Source organism: Heliangelus exortis, chromosome 1 (assembly GCF_036169615.1).
Source record: "Heliangelus exortis chromosome 1, bHelExo1.hap1, whole genome shotgun sequence".
Lineage (NCBI taxonomy): Eukaryota > Metazoa > Chordata > Aves > Apodiformes > Trochilidae > Heliangelus > Heliangelus exortis.
In genome coordinates, this window is record NC_092422.1 from 112,753,599 (window position 1) to 112,769,965 (window position 16,367).

The 16,367-nt window shown below is 44.6% G+C and overlaps 2 long non-coding RNA genes across 12 annotated transcripts in view; one reads left to right on the top strand and one right to left on the bottom strand.

Moving 5' to 3' along the window:
• Window positions 1-16,367, top strand: part of LOC139803196 (uncharacterized) — a 186,803-nt gene that overhangs the window by 154,266 nt on the left and 16,170 nt on the right. For 10 of the 11 annotated variants that reach the window (XR_011728934.1, XR_011728931.1, XR_011728946.1 and 7 more), the window contains one exon: window positions 4,943-5,079. This is a non-coding gene — a long non-coding RNA (uncharacterized lncRNA). The remainder of the gene's footprint in view (window positions 1-4,942; window positions 5,080-16,367) is intronic. The other variant, XR_011728942.1, reaches the window with a different exon arrangement.
• On the bottom strand, window positions 3,266-4,793 carry LOC139803231 (uncharacterized). The gene is made up of 2 exons (XR_011728953.1): window positions 4,315-4,793; window positions 3,266-3,361 (listed from the first exon to the last, which is right to left on the bottom strand). It is a non-coding gene; the product is annotated as an uncharacterized lncRNA (long non-coding RNA).

Sequence of the window (16,367 nt, forward strand, 5' to 3'; positions counted from 1 at the left end):
GCAGCTGGGGACGTGTTCAGCTTGTGTGCTGGCTTAGCAGGATAAATGCATTGAGCACTGAGGAAAGTTGCAGTCAATTTGGTATAACCAAAATAATATACTTCAGCATAATTGCAGCAATTATACAAGGGTGCTGCTTTTAACTAAACAGCTGTTACATTTTTCTGATTGAATTAAATAGCTGTAAGCCTCTGAGGCTTGCTATTACTCTCCCTTCCTTTCTTGCTTAAATCTCTTTTCCTGTTGTCAGTTTTCTCAGTCAGCGATTATGCCTTAGAATTTAACATTGTCTGTCTTTGGTCAGATGAGAAATGGTTGTGGTGTCTTGCTTTCTAAAGCCTTGGACACACAGGGCAATTTTACCAGAGAAGTTCTTTGGCTGCTTCAGAAGTGCCCTTGTGTCGGCAGCTGTCTGCACTGCTCTACTGCTGTCCTGAGCCCTGTGGAAGGGACTGATCCTGGAAATAAATTAATCCTGATCTGTGCAAGCCTGTCAACAGAAGAAGCCAACTTTTTGCTACTCATAAAGCAGTCTCTAGCCCACAGGAATGAAGGATCAGCATTTCCCTGAATTAGGGCAGTGCTTCACTGAACACAAGAGGAAAATTTTTCACTGTGAAACAGTGGAATGGTCTCCCATGGGAAGTGATGGATTCTTCCACTTTGTAAAGTTTTAAGTCTCAGCTCAATGGGGTGCTGAGACATATCATATCAACAATATTATTAGATGGGTTGGACCAGATGATCCTTGAGGTCCCTTCCAACCTGACATTGTATGACTCTATGCCTTTGCAGTTGCGTTAGAGAAGCATAAGGTCATAGAATCATAGAATTGGCTGGGTTGAAAGGGACCTCAGAGATCATCAAGTCCAACCCTTGATCCACTACCACTGCAGTTACCAGACCATGGCACTGAGTGCCACATCCAGTCTCTTTTTAAATATCTCCAGGGATGGAGAATCCACCACTTCCCGGGGCAGCCCATTCCAGTGCCTGATCTCTTGGTAAAGGAATTCTTTCTAATATTCAACCTAAAGGTGCTACGACTAAAGCCAGTTTAGGCAAAACCATTTAGCCTTGCACTGTAGCATAAAAAGCATTTTACTGTTACCATTGTCCATCCGAAAAGCCACCACAAGCAGTGGTGGGTTTACAAACTGCACGGCCTGATAGCAGGGCAGTAGGAGGAGTGACTCTTCCAGCCTTGTCTCCCTTAAGATCATTTTCCATTGCTTTATCATCCTCTTATCATCACTCGCTCTCAGTGTTTTCCTGATGGCACTCTTCAAATATCTCTCTGTTGGTGTTTCAGGTCGCTCTAGTGAAGCTGGACAGAAAAAGTGCTTTTGAAAGAGCAACAGTGATAGTCAGCTCAGCAGCATGACTCCTGTGTACTCAACACTGCTAGGTTCGCCCAAATACAAGCTCCTGGCCCTGCCTGACCTGTGGCCCCAAGCAACCCTGTCTTTGTATTAGCTTAGATTTGCTGCAAATAGGTCACCCTATCTAAGAAAAAACATAAGAAAGTAATCTTAAATATTTTAATTTGCATGCATTTCTGCATGGCACTACTCGTGGACAGTGCGTGGTAGAGTGTATAGAGCTTTGAGTGCCCACCATGTCACAAACCACAAGAGTGTCTGAGGTGATTTATTACATCAGGTCATCATTTGTTCATAGGCTTGTAACTTGCAGGTTATTTACAGTCAGTATACACCCACTATTCTTCCTAAGCTATCCAAGTGTTGAGCTGATACATAAATGCTGCCTGGAACTGAAACAGTAAACAGCTAACTAAAAGTTTAACCTCTTCCTTTACAGTCTTCCTATATTATTCACTGGGGATAGTCTTGCTTAAATTAGGGCTGCGTGAGATACTGACAAATAGGTGTTCTTTCATTTGTCTCTGTGTCATATTTGCACAAAAATACTTGTAGTTTTTGACTATTTGTCCTCAAAAATAATTTCTCATTAAAACCATATTGATTGGAAGGTACATTCTTTCCTTTTTTTTCAGTTCAAGACTGCTGTTTTACAAGATTTCCTGGAATAAAATAGTGAAAGCTCATTTCTAGAATTTAATGCAAGAAGAATTTAAACTGTTTTATGTAGCTCTTGACACTGCACACACATGCACATAAGTTGGTTTACCTAAGAAGCAGTTTGTAAAACCAGAACTGGACAATGCAATCAGAAAGGGAAAGCCTGGGTATTTGGATTAATTGACCTATACAGGCCAGTATAAACCTCCGGCATAAATGAATCCTGAATGTAATGATTTGAAGATTGGAAAATTTGCCCTGCTCATATTCCCTAGTATTCCTGAGTTCCAGGGATGACTTGGTTTCCAATAGCCCAGCCACAGTGAAAGGCACCCAGCTAGAAATCTACTGAAAGAATTATGACATTTCAGTCGATGGTTGTCCAACTAGATGCATTTAAAAATAAACAAAAGCCCACCCTGAGAAAAATGTGTGATTATACTCAGGTGTCTAAAAACTGCTATATCCTGGTATCTAGGAGCAGGCGGGGGAGTAACTTCATCCTTTGGAAATGGCAAAATGGGAAAAAATTTACATAGCTGCTCTCAACCGAATATCAGTGAATCTCACTGGTACATTAGCATATGTTCTCTATCTGAGGTTACTGTAGGGCACTGCTGAATGTATCATTGTGATTTATTCCCTCTCTTCAAAAAAAACCCCAAATAACTCAGGTCAATTTGTAGCTGTAGAAAAATAAAATTAAAAATAATTAGTAGTACTATGTCCTGTAAAATATCTCAGTCTGCCTTGTGGTTTCATAGTATGTGATCTTAAAAGCATAACCTGTGTCCTGAGATCAGAAGCTCCTTTTGTATTCCCATGGGACAAAGTACCCCTAAACCAGCTAGTTGAACAAGATCAAACACTACCTGTCAGTATGGTTTGCAAGAGGGACACAAAGGAAACTTTCCTGTACCCAGCGGGTTTGTTCTAAACATTCATTTGTGTTAATTAAAAGATTTACAATGTTAGCAGCCCTTACAGGAGCTGGGACAGAGTGCAGATAAGACAGTTCAAGGTACATGAGAAATGTGGTATATTGCAGTCTTCACTGCACTGATTTTGCATTTTATATCTAACCTACTTTAGTAAATAGTGAGCTGGCTAACTAAGGTATACTGGAGGCCATGAAAGAGAAATCTACTGCATACCATGTCAGTAATATTTCTTCTTGCTGCATTTCTGTAGCCCCGAAAGCTGTTTTTTATTTATTTAGAGAGACCAGACCTGCTTTTGAATGGGGGTGTTTTCAGACTCTTGCTGGGGTAGGCAGAGGGCTTAGTGGAGATCGTGGGAGTGCCGTGTGCTTGCTGCCTCTGAAAAGAAGAGCCAAGGTGCCACAAATGTCAAGAAAAATGCTAATCTTTGTGCAAAGAATAAATATTTGTGTGCACTGCTACTAAAGTCATGTGTTTAGTCATCAAGGAAGAGGCCTTCAAAATATAGGAACCAAATTATTATTAGGTAAATAAACAGAAAAAAATTTCCTATTTATGCCCTCTGGCTATGGGTGCCACTGGTGAAGTTGTTTTCAGGCTTTTCTTTGCAGTCATCACAGCTTGAATCCTCTTTCCCTTCAATCAAAGCACCTAATGCAGTCCCTCAATACCAGGAACTGCAGCTTTAAGAAAAATATTACAAACTTTCCTGTATGAAAGTATGCAGATTTTTTGTAACATTTATCATCCAGTTACTGGAACACTGGCACAGGGTAGTGCTGGAGGCTGACTGGGTTCTTTCAACAATTATCAGGGTGTATTTTCTTATGTCTTACCATCTCCCTGGACCCAGGTTAGCAGCCACAGTCAGAGCCAGAGCAATAGCTAGGTCAGCCTTTGCCCTGCTTTGTTGGGGCCTTTCTGATGTCTCATTTTGGAGCTGGAGGAGTTAATAAATATACGGTTTCATTTTTCCTCCTCCCTAATGAGATCCCAGAGGAAAAATGCCACAAGCCTCAGCTATGTACTTAATCTGCTGAACAATAGAAAACTGCACTTTAAAAAAATTAACTGTCTTCCTGGGAGGGGTAGGTGCTAGTTAGTGACCCAAAGCTGGGTTTCTGGTCCAAACCTGGAATGGGCTGGCCAGGGGCACCAAGAGTGGCCACCCACAGCTACTGGGGTGTGGGGGTACCTCCTGCTCAGCTGGGCTGGGCTGGGCTCCCACCAGGAAGGTGTGTGTGGCCTAAAAACTGGCAGGATGCTTTGCAGCAGTGTGGAGAGATGTTGGGAAGGGGGAGCCTGGGAAAGTGGACAGGCAGCTTGCTCACCTCTGCAAGAAGTGGGTTCCTTCCAGGTCAGGAGAGCTTTGGCAGAGGCACAGGGTGGATGGATGCCCCACACTTGACCAACACAGCTTCTGGAGAGGTGCTGTCCCTCTACAGGTCTGTCAGCTCCCTGGCACTAAAAATACTTCTCTGAAATGTGCATGCAGCCATACAGAGAGCCTCAGCTGGGCTGGCAGAAAGCAGTGTCCTGGTGTTTTCTGTGTACTTCAGGAAGGGTGCAATCAGCTGTCCAGGATGATTATCAAAAGAATTGGGACGGAGAACTGTGCAGGGTAACCCAGCCTCTCCTCTCTTCCTCCTCCCTCTGACTCAACAAGTGGTGTAAACTGCAAACAGCATCCTTATCCAACAAGTGTGGGGTTTATTTCCATAACAAATTGAGGTATTAGGAATTTTTAATCCCAGATGTTTCTCAGAGTTATGTAAACCAAGAGGCATCCAGATGCCAAGGTAAGAGCAGAGGGAAAATCCCTTCAAGAGCATGTGTCTGCGCTGAGCTGCTGGACAGCATTATTCAGACTCTGAGGTACAACAGGGTGTGACAGCAAAAGCCCAAGAAGAATGAGCTGAAGGTGTAAAATGACACACCAGTCTTTTTCTTTTTCCCCAGGCAGGCCTTTGCAAAACTAGAATACACTCCAGTTGTGGCTGCCAGATCAAGAGTCAAATTCTATGCATGAACTCAGGCAGAAAGGCAACCAGCAGAGAGGCAAAGACCATCGGAAGAAAAAAGATGTACCAAGACAGGTAAATACTACATTCAATGTTTCCTAATGTACTGAATTTCATTTCCCACTCCTTATTTCATCGCCCTTTTGAGACAGAAGATTGTTATATGGAAAAGAGGGGAGATTTCCTCTTGCTTTGTTGCATTAGGGTATCTAGGGAAAGTTTGAAAATGATTAGGTATTTGAAAACTATTTTTGATTTTTAGAACTGTCATTAGCCCTAAGTCTGTTTCTTGGATGTCTTTTTTGGTGGCCTTGGGTTGTTGAGCAGTATGTCTCTGAATTCTTAGAGAAAGTAGCTGGGATTTAATTTCTTTCTAACAGTTTAGCTTGTCCTTTCAACTGAAGGGATATTAATGAACACAGTGTTAAAAACGTCTGTTCCTACCTCATGCTAGAGCTCATCTCCACCATACTGCTGCTGAAAAGAGGAAAGTGATCTGGTGTGGATTCAGTCCTGCGTGAGCTTTTGCTCTACTTTCTTCTTTGAGGCTCTTTCACCCAGCTAGAATGGGCAGCCTGCCTCCATCTACCTCCTATCTGCCCTGGGATGTCCTTCATTACAGAGATCTATGATATGACCTAGCCTTATCTTGTACTAGGAAATTATAGAGCTGTTAGGAATGAGGAAAATACCTTTTCTTTCCCTCTCCTCCCACCAGACAATTACAATCAGTGCCAGCTTTTATGTAAATGCAGTTATGGAGGCAAAAGCAGTAACAACAGGCTTTTTACTGGTGTGGGTTATAATCATGAACTGTAAAATAAGCTGTAAATGCAATACTGAGGTTTTCTGGTTACAGCACTTGCAGCTGTAACTTGTTTGGTGGAGACAAAGAATGAGATTTGAAACTGTGCAGCCATTGAGGCAGGAAAAGTATTTTATTAAAAGCCACACCCCGAAGAGCAAAGGAAGCCAAGGCTGTAGGCACCTAAGAAAAGCATTTGATAATGTTTTGAGGACATAGACAAGCACACGGGCCTTTCTAAGGGGAGCTTCACAAAACTCTCAGTGTGTGCCTTCTCACCCCAGCTTGCCTCTGATGGGATGCCAAGGCATCCAGAGTTGAGGCACTTCCTGCTGAAAGGTACTGACTGTCACAGTAAGTGGCTGACTCAGTTTCAGCATAGTGGCCTCCTAAAACTCTCAATGTGTGCCAGATACAAGGAGCTCTTCATCATGCTGGTATCTCCAAAGAACCAAATTGAGGCCAGTATATCCTGGCAGGCAGGGTACTAATCAGTCCTCCAAGGCTGAGTCACCATCCATTCTCACCAGACCAGGTTTGGAATCAGGTCAGAGGATCAGTTGTTTGTTGCTAAGATGCTTAAGTTTTCTACCCCTCAGTTGCCAGTAAAGCTATTTAGCTTTCCACCACTGTTTCAAAGTGGCCTCTGCTTGACTTCTCCTGACTGCCGCTCTCCGGAGAGAAGCAAACACAGCGTCACCCGTGGTCAGGGCTGGGTGCCCTCTGTCCATGACCTTTACCACGCTAACCTGCCCTCACCTTGCCTGACAGCATTAATTGCTTCTTAGGGCAGCTTTGTCGCCAGCTCTGGGAGGTTTAAGACAGACAGCTCATGCTTCTGATAGTTAGGAATTAGGAATAGCCAGTTTGGGTCCCGGTATGAGAGAAGGAGAGGCTGGTAATGCCCCTGGTTCAGTGCCCTATTTAGAGTGGAGGAAATCTCAAAATGTGGGTTAGTTTCAGCTGAACCCCCTCCCTCACCAGCCCAGATTCTTCCTCATCTTCTGTTTCAGCTCTGCACTACAGCCCACGTGAGGAGGGTGTGATGCTTTTTATCCTTGTTTCCTCCTTCTCTGGGATCCTATCAGAAACACCAGTCTGAGTCAGAGGCAGAGGCTGTGACTGCAACAAGAGAGAAAACCTGGAAACATGCAGATTTTAAACCAATGTGTCTAGCCCAGATCTGTGAAGGAAAGCCAGGCCTCAAAAAATGTGTGAGATACTCAGCAAAATAGTGGCCAAAAAAAGACTCTGTGAGTTAGAAACTGCCTAGCAAGCAGCAAAAGAATGGCCAGGTTGTCATAGGTAACAAACAGGACTCAGAAGTGCTGTAGGGTGGGTGTTACGTGACCTTTTACCCTCTTGAAATATCTGCTATTTTTGGACATTTACTGAGAAGAATCCCTCCAAGATCACTCTTCTGGTTTATTGGGTGGTGATAGCTAGGTTTTCCAGCACAAACAGAACTGTGCTACAATGAGAAGTTCCCAGCAGGGATACTTTTTCATACGCATTTGAATTAGAAATCATTTTAAAGCCCACTTTCTGCATCTGGCAGGTGGGGGTAGGGTACCATAAACCAACAAGACGTGTCCAGATGTTCTATTGCCAGACATGTAAATCTAGCTGCTGGCAATGTGTTCCCATTGTACCTTAAGCAGCACAGATCTGGAAGTATCTGGAAATACTTTCCACATCCAGATCGCCCCAGCAGGAACCATGTCTTGGGCAGATTGCATTTTTATTGCCTTCACTGCCTTGTTCAGATGGTATCCTGGTGCCTAAGGTGAGCTTCGTGAGTAATGGGACTTCAGTATAATGGAGCCATTTGCTTCTGCCCAAGTGATCTGGTGCTTAATGGTCTGTACAGTTATATGACCTCTGGTTGAAATCTGATCAGGTATCACCAACTAAACAAAGTGGAGTCTTGCTGATAATGGGAGGAGAAAGAAGACTCTTAGGAGGGAGGGTCAGGATCTAGGGTATTGCCCAAAGTAGGGATGATTGGTCAGTAGGTGGCAATCTTATATCTGAAGCAGGAACGGCCCCCAAGTTGCTAGAAAAATCTGTGCTACTGGCCATGTCCTCAGTGAAAGGTGTTATCATGAAGTTTGGACAGTTTATGTACTGGTTCCATTCATGTGGATATGTTTTTTATTTTGTTAACCTTGTGCCAAGCTGTTATGATTTAGTTTCCTTTACCTCAATTCTTCTGTGCCCCCTAGTTCTGTATCTGTATCTTATGATTCTGTAGAATCATAGATCATAGACTCATAGAATTTTCAGGGTTGGAAAGGACCTTTAAGGTCCTCTAGTTCCAACCCCATCCTACTAGATCAGGTTGCTCAGAGCCCTGTCCAGCCTGGACTTAAAAACTTCCAGGGATGGGGTTTCCACCACCTTTCTGGGCAAACTCTGCAAGTGTCTCACCACCCTCATGGTGAAGAACTTCTTCCTAACTCCCAATCTAAATCTACCCTCTTCTAGTTTGAAACCATTCCCCCTAGTCCTATCACTACCTGACATCCTAAACAGTCCCTCACCAGGTTTCTTGTAGCCTCCTTCAGATACTGGGAGGCTACAATAAGGTCTCCTTGGAGCCTTCTCCTCTCCAGACTAAATAACCCCAACTCTCTCAGTCTGTCTTCACAGGAGAGCTGCTCCAGCCCTCTGATCATCCTCATGGCCCTTCTCTGGACACACTCCAGCACGTCCATGTCTTTCTTGTAATAGGGGCTCCAGAACTGGATGCAGTGCTCCAGGTGGGGTCTCACAAGAGCAGAGTAGAGGGGGAGAATCACTTCTCTCAACTGATAGATAGATAGATAGATAGATAGATAGATAGATAGATAGATAGATAGATAGATATACAGCCAGACTTCTTCAGACTTGTGCCAGACCGCAGTACAGGGCCAGACACATAGCATTGCTATTTGCAGCAAGAAAGCTGCTATGGAATGGACACACAGTGCAAATATAAGTCACGATTACCATTCATGGAATCTGCCACTTGGATGTTTGAGAGGAGGGCATCTCAGTCCTTGCAGAGATGAATAGTTCACAGATTTTGCTGGCCTGGTTTGTCCATACAGAATCTGTCAACTGCAACAGTTTGATCAACACCACCTTTAATTCACCACTGAATCTTACACGTCTTTGCTCATATAGTGCTCTCTTGAGAGAAGCTTTCATCTGGGGCTTTTTGTTTTATACAGAAAAAGCTGCAAACCATTTCCAGAGCATTTGACCTCATTTGCAGCCTGTCAAGTGAGAAAGAGGCCGTGAAGCATAAGGAGAGTGGTTGGGACCAGGCAAGAAGTATGCAGCAACAGAAGCATTTGTGGTAAGTGTTGTCCTAGCAGCAGCAGCCTTCTCTAACCCAAGATTTCCTGTGCTAACATCTCAAGGAATCCTTGGGTATTGCCTGTTACCTGAAAGGCACTTCATGCACTTGTGGGGAGGGAGGAGGTGAGAAAAAAACCCCAATGCTGCTGCTTTTAATGCAAATTGAGCATTGATGAGAGTAACTTGTTCACAGCCCTGAAGCCTGAAGCTTTCTTACAGGTTACAGAAACAAGCATGGCTGGAGCAAATGTCCCAGTCCTGTGTTTACTCTAGGTGTATCAGGACTTTGCACCCATGAGAGTGCATATGAAGTCCTTCAGGAAGGGTCAAGTGTCTATGCTAGCCAGTTCCTTCTTGTGGACCATCTCTCACTGGTGATGGCCAAACTTCATACAGGGGTTCAAAGTACCAACTAAGTACCCTGCTGAAACAGTGCCTACCCCAAGCTCAAGGAAGAAACTGGGGGGAGGGAGGCTGAAAGCTAGATGAATTGGGCATGATTACATGATAGGTTTGTGGTAGAGTGAAGAGTTAAATGAGAGCTTCCCAAATCCTTGCTCTTTTTCCTGGGTTAGAGCAGTTTTTGCTGCCCATACAGCTCTCAGGCCCATAACCAAGCAGCTAATTTAGTCCCATTGCAAGTGAGATGTGCACCACCAAGGCCTAAAACTCATTTTTTCTCAGCCTGGCAGCCGTCACTGACTGGAATGTGACAGCTAAGCACTGCTGGTCTGCACTTGATTTAAGCTGGCAGCCTCCTTGCTGAAGTCAAGGTCAAAGGGAGCAGAGCAGGGAGGTGAGGAGGCTTTTGCATACAGCACACAGGAGCCACCCAGGCGCTCGCACAGGGTTTGACTTCTCACCCCTTCCTGCTTTTCACAATGCACATCCATGGATGGAGGTTGTAACCCCAAAAGTGTTGCAACAAGTTACTGCTTGGAGCACATTTTGCCTGCCGTGTCTGCACAGCCTGTCAGGCCGGCAGCCAGGCCTGCCCCGGGCACACCAGTGCTTCAGACTGCAGTGGTTGGATGAAGCTCCCAGGAAGCCGTGGGGGTTTTAGCTTCTGTCCTGCTGTCACCCAAATCACATCAAACACAAGCTTACTGAAGCTGAGGCCACCCTGACAAGCTGTCCCCTCCTTGCATGGGTGCCAGGGGGCCTTTGCCCTGAGAGCCTGGGACACGGGGCGGGACGGAGCAGCGGTGTGTGGGAAGGAAAGGGCGAGTGCTGGAGCTGTGCTGGCTCAGGCAGCTGCTCACACCCTGCCCACAGTGGTCATAGAATCATAGAATGGTTTGGGGTAGTAGGGACCTTTAAAAGTCACCTAGTTCCAGCCCCTCTGCACTAGACTAGGGACACCTTCAACTAGGATCAGGTTGCTCAGAGCCCCATCCAACCTGACCTTGAATGTTTCCAGGGATGGGGCACCTACTACCTCCCTGTTACAGCTTTTCACCACCCTCAGTATAAAAATATTATTCCTATTACCTAGTCTGAATTGAACCTCTTTCAGATTGAAAGCATTGTCCTTGTCCTATCACAAAAGGCCCTCCTAAAAAGTTTGTCCCCGTCTTTCTTATAAGCCCCTTTAAGTACTGAAAGGCCACAGTAAGGTCATCCCTGGAGGCTTCTCTTCAGGCTGAACAACCCCAACTCTCTTAGCCTGCCGTAACAGGTAAGGTGTTCCATCCCTCACATCACTTTTTAGTCCCTTCTCTGGATCCATTCCAACAGGCCTATGTTCTTCTTGAACTGGACACAGTACTCCAGGTGAAGGTCTCATGATGGTGGAGCAAAGGGGGAGAATCACCTCTGCTGACCTGCTGGCCATCTGCTTTTGATGCAACCCAGGATATGGTTGGCTTCCTGGGCTGCAAGCACATATTGCTGGCTTGTGTCCAGACTTTTCATCTACTAATAGGGAGATCCCGGTTCCAATCCATGTTCAGAACCTGACCCAATTTCAGGCCCTGCTGGCTTCAGAGGAAAAACACTGTGAGGTTTCCAGGAGATGCTTGCACAATAGCTGATACTAGCTGAGCTACAGGCTGAGGCAGAAGCATTGTCAAAGCAGTGTTGCCACAGGTGTTGCAAGGATGGATCAAGGGTTGGACTTGATGATCTCTGAGGTCCCTTCCAACCCAGCCAATTCTATGATTCTCTGATGAGCAAAGGATATTGGCATTTTGTGTCATTCCTACCAAGAGGATGATTTTACAAGAGGGTGATTTTATCTTTCTGAATACAGCCAAAATGGAGGGCTGAGGGGGATAAGCATGTCTGTGACTTCAATACGCCAGTTATAAGTGACAATGTGTGCCTGGCATAAAGTCAGTTCATTCAGTAATGCTCATGTTGTTTTTAAGTTTGTAGAAAATTTGTAAGTGGATCACCACCCAAAAAAGAAGAGTGGCCTTTGCTGTAAAAGAAGGGCTTTGACCTGGCATTGTAAAATTACTGTGTTTTGGACATTTCCCTTTCTTATCAGACATTTGTTCTACACCTACCCAGGAGCTCTGACCCAAACAGTCTCCCACAAAAGACAACTTCTAATCACATATAAGCACAAGTGGAGGATAATACATTTTCTTTCACAAGGATGAGGAGAAAAAGCAGTGACAAACACAACAGATAGGAAAATCCAATCCTTATTATAAACCAGGTGTCTCCCAGCCCGAGGAGCTGTTGTGTGGCCAACAGTGGAGCAGAAGAGTGCTGAGATATACAAGAGGGCTTAGAGACACACACCTGGCCTGCCCCAGTTGTGCATGCTCCTTGTCACCGTTGGTGAAACTTTGGTTTCCACCCACATACTGTGTCAGTCCTCAGAAGAGCTTGCCTTGGAAGAAAATGTCCAGTTCTCAGCCTGGAAAGTCAGGCTTTGTGTCTCCTCTCTCTCTCTCTTGAGCTTGTTCCCAGCCAGATGCATATTTTTCACAGCCCCGCAGAGTACCTAGAAGAAATTTCTGCTCTGCCTTCCCCAGAACTAGGGAAAAAGTAAAGCAGTAGAAGAGGGAAATGAGGGGAAATGTTGGGGCAGGGAGGTGGAAAAAAATTGGATTAAAAATATGGGATCAATGTGTGATCCCAGCCTACAAGATGAATATGTGAAGGAAAGGAAAGGAGAGGACTTTTGTCCATGCTAGAGGAGTTCTACGCTAGAGAAGTTGGGACACCTGGGAAATTTTACCAGATAGGTCTCCAAGGCTGAAAGATATCAAAATGCTATTATGATCAAAGAGACAAAACAGTGTTCATCTTGGAAAATGGGAGGCATAAGGACAGCTACAACCCTATGGAGAGCTTGACATTTAGTTTCTTTAGATGACCCTTGATTAATTACTCTGTATACCAATACATATAGCATAATCCTGCTTATGCTACAACTTTAATCTGCCATGCTAGCAAGTGGCTGTAATGGATGGTCCCACACCACGTGGGTCGAGGTGCCAGGTGGCTTTCCTTCCTGGCCAGCACCCAAGGAGAAGCTGTAGCAGCTCCACAGATCCCATCCCCACCCCTGTCTGCCTGAAGGCCTCCCTGTGTCTTGGCCAAGTTGGACAGGGGTGCTGGTGTAACTGGTTTGGTCAGCATACCAGACCAGAGTGGGTGCCAGACAGCACTGCTCCAGCCCCGGGGCTGCTCCTCCACCACCTCCTCAGGGCACAGCAGCAGCAAAGTACCAGCACCCTGAACTTCCTTGGGCTCCTGGTGGAGCAAGGCTGGGACACATAGCCATGGGAGCAGGTTTCCACTGATGAAGAGCCCCATGATAGTGGAAAGTCAGCAAGGCATCAGAGCGAGCAGGAAAGAACATGTAGTGACACCAGGTCAGGCTGGGTGACCGGCTGAGCATCACAGAGCTGTCACACATTCGGTGCCTGCACAAGGCCAAGTGGAAGGACAGAGGTGCTTTAGGTCAGCCTCTGGCCATGTGTGCACGGGGTCAGTGCACTGCAGGGTGCTACAGGCTGGTTTACAGGGGAGCAATGTCCTTGCAGGAAAATGTCACTCGTGGTCGTTCTCTTTTGCTGTCCCAAGTTTCCCTTAAGGGTAGTGGAAAAAGCCAAGGGGTGGGGGGGTGGGGGACTCCTGTTCTGCAGCATTTTCTCCTTGAACTCCAGGAGGAAAGTTGATGTTGCTGTAAATGCAGCAACACACTTTGCCGCTGAGGCATTTATGTGTGGCTGACAGGGATTTCCCCTAAATGGCACACAGGAGGCTGGAGATCTGCAGCCCTAGTCTTAACAGCTTTTTCTGCTCTTCCTGCTCTGAAGACTTGCACAAAATGATGAAAAGGGCATCAGCCAAGGACAGCTTGTCTCTGCTTTCTACCAGTCAAAATCTACCAGATTTCTTCTCTGGAGGTCATAAGTCAAGGAGGCCTCTTTAGAATGAGCAGAAATACCAAATCTTAAGCCTTGAGCTCAGACTTGGTCTTCACCATTATCAGGCTGGAAGGACAAAGTTAGACCATATTATTTCTTTTTCTTTCTTGAGTCTCTTTTGTCTCAAGGGCCTGATACTGTGGAAAAGAGTAAGAAACTTCCCATTGGGAGTCTCTTCTTTGGGCTTTTTTGCATTCTATTTGTACCCTGGGAGCAAGCAAACTTTCCACCCCTCTGACCACAGATCATATTTTTTTAACCCTGTTTTCTGCAATGCATTCCAGGGAGAGATATGTCCTGTAAGCACATTGTCTCAGATCATCCTGACCTCCACAACTAGGACTTGTGAAAAGGAAATCTCTTTGGGCCAGGAATGTGTTAACTGTTTGGGGCTGGCTCTCCCATCTGGGGATGATGTGCTGCGCTGGGGATTTTCCGCAGGCTCTGCCTGTTCCAGCTTCTCGGCTTGGTGCATTTTCCCACAAAGATATGGTTTCAGAAGTGCCATCTTCATTGTTTAAACACTCAGGTAAAGAAAATGCTTAGAGCATGGTTCTCATACTGTTTCCTTCCTACCAGGCACTTGGCTTTATCTTGCATTATGACTGAGACTAAATCTTTTCAAAAAACTATGTGTCAGCACTGAATTATTTATAGCCATGTCAAACATTCCTGAGTATATGGGTAAAACTCAGGATAAAGTATCCTGGTATGCCACTGATGACAAAGATGTGTTTTGCCAGTCAGAGAGCTAACACAGATGTGATGTAGACAAAGATGTCTTTTGCCAGTCAGTGTATCTGTGTTTATTGTAACAATGTCATATTTTATGATTGCCTTAATAATCACATACATGACAATATTTTTTTTATCAGCATACTGCAGCAACAGATAAAAGCCTAGAACTGGTTTGTGAATTTGGAGGATGCAGTCTGTTGCTAGGCCATGTTTGTTCTCTTCACCATAACAAAGTATTACTTAAATAGAAGGCTAGACACACTATGCTGCAGCTGATGTATGACCCATTAGAAATCCCTGAGTCTTAAAAACTGAAGAAATTTTAAGTAATTTCTCCCAAATAAAGCTGGGGTGAGGGGAGGTAATCATGTTGGTGTTATCAGTTGTGAAGCCAGGTATTGCTTTGTAGCTGCTTGTTTTCTTCACATGCTATTTGCCCCTTTTTAGAGAATAGCACAAGCCTTATACATGTGCATATAAAATATACAATAATACTTCATTAGTCTCTTTTGCCTTTATTAATTTTGTATTTACATATCTTCCAGCACTTGGAGTGCTCATCCCTGTGTTCAAAACCAGCTTGGCTTTAGTGGCTGCCCTCTCCTGTTCTTAAGGTAAGACCTCCACATATCTAAATGTTTCATCTCATTTTTGTGTATGTTCTGAAGGGTATTGACCAGGTCACTCTCACTGCCCTTCACCAGGGGAAGTGTTTTAAGTTAGAGCAGCTCTCAACACCAGCATTTAGGAATTCTTACTCCCTGCTTTGCTGTTGAGTTCTTGGTGCATTGCCCATGTATGTTGGAGCATGGACTGGAATGCTGTCAAAAGGGTGGTTAAATCTCAGCCAGACCTGAGAGAGTTCAAGTGAAGTCTCCAAGGGCAAGAGGTTATATATAATCTTTCACCTGTTCCAGTCTTCTCAGTCATATCATAGAATCATAGAATCACAGAATGGTTTGGGTTGGAAAGGGATCTTAAAGATCATCCAGTTCCACCCCCCCCTGCATGGCCAGGGACATCTCTCACTAGACCAGGCTGCTCAAAGCCCCATCCAGCCTGGCCTTGAACATTTCCAGGGAGGGGGGAGCCAGAACTACTCTGGACATAGCAACATATGCAGGCTCGGTCAATTCCCTTCAGAAAATAGTCCATAAAAAAACTTGATTGTTTGGTTCATTCTACATTTAGGCAAATCTAATCCTGATTCCTAGACTACAGAAATGCATGCTTCCCTTCCATCCTTCAGCTAAGGAATGGGGGAGAACAAACTTTTGAGCAAATCCATCTATAATAGCATAGTATTTTACATCTGTTTAATAGACAGATACAGCAGTGAGGGAAAGTTCTTTGATCTGGCTGTTTATCTGGCTTCCAACAATACTCTATGTCCTTGGGATTAAATTTATGCATCACTGACAAGTCACTGTTGAGGGATTCAGGCACATTGTGTTAGTTTTTGCTCTGAAGGCTGCTCAGCTTCTCCATTGTCTTGTAGTTTTGTGGATTGAATTGTACTTTCATGATATTTTTAGTTGATGGGTGTGACTTTATTTTCTGGTATTGCTTAGACAGAGGTAGAAATTTCTCAGCCACAAAGGAACCATTGTAGTCCTCATGGTCATGAGAGCTGAGGACAGACCCCTGAATGAATAAGTAAAATAAAATGTGGGAAAATTGAAGTTGCTGCTGTCTGTCTTCAGCAGAGCTGTGTGAGTTCTCACACTGGAGTGAATACTTTTCCGTGTGGTTGTTTTTCCCTTGCTAAAGAGGCATGATGATACTGATAATGTACATACAGATTATTCTGCACTGAAAATTTTTCTCTGTGGCTGGGGTATACTAGTTGGGAATACACAGGAGAGCACACATCAAACTCTTATCAGTACTGGCCATAACATTACTTCAATTGTGCTTGCAAGGAAAAAAAAAAAGAATAAATAAATAAATTAATTACACAGCTTAGTCTATTTAGGTAGCTGGGAAAATAATTCCTCCAGTGGTATGGATGGCATCTCCATTACTGCAATATTTTTGTCATGGCTCTAGCAAGATAAATATATATACAAGTGTTGGAAAACCCC